This window comes from Poecilia latipinna, unplaced genomic scaffold, assembly GCF_001443285.1.
Source record: "Poecilia latipinna isolate Pla-1442-1.1 unplaced genomic scaffold, P_latipinna-1.0 Scaffold11068, whole genome shotgun sequence".
Taxonomy (NCBI): domain Eukaryota; kingdom Metazoa; phylum Chordata; class Actinopteri; order Cyprinodontiformes; family Poeciliidae; genus Poecilia; species Poecilia latipinna.
Window position 1 is genome coordinate 1 of NW_015123684.1, and position 655 is coordinate 655.

Consider the following 655-nt stretch of genomic DNA (forward strand, 5'->3'; position numbering starts at 1 on the left):
TTAAATTACAGACATATGGTCGCTCATCTGAACGCTGAAACGATCTCTGTTTGTCAAAAGAGGAACTGGTAAGTGTTGCTCGGGAGCTAGAATGCTAGCGCTAGCCTCCCAGCCTGTGATTACACACCTACATAAAAACGCATTTGGATTGAAATTGCATGTAATTATGTAGGCTCAGATTCGATTATTAAGAAATGCATGTACATGTACATTGATTGTCGGGCCTGTTTGCGCAGGCCAGGTGTGTTCCAGATCCCACCCCCGCTCGGAGTAACTGAAGGATCTGGGACACATTAAGAATTGTCTGGTTTTTGTATACTGACCGGACTGGCGAGCTAACCATAACGGATTCAGAAAGTCACCCATAATCTGAGGAAACATCTCCAAACCGGAAGGAAAATTCAACCAACCACTTCACAGCTGGAACTAAATGACTATTTTTGTTTTTTCCCTTTCGTCACCGACAGAGACTTCCTTGGTTTAAGGAACTGGACTTTAAAGCTGTGAAACAATTTGTATATATTGTAAATATAAATACACTTCATTGATTTTGCACTCTCCAGTTGTATGTGTCTTGCAATTTGCCACTACCTCCAGTAGACGAACCTGGAACCTAGTTTTTCACTTGGAGTGATGTTGATTTGGGTTTTTTAAT

At 41.4% G+C, this 655-nt stretch overlaps 1 long non-coding RNA gene across 1 annotated transcript; it reads left to right on the forward strand.

Moving 5' to 3' along the window:
* On the forward strand, nucleotides 1-558 carry LOC106944475 (uncharacterized). Its single transcript, XR_001424328.1, has 2 exons — nucleotides 1-68; nucleotides 237-558. It is a non-coding gene; the product is annotated as an uncharacterized LOC106944475 (long non-coding RNA).
* The last annotated feature ends 97 nt before the right edge of the window (nucleotides 559-655 follow it).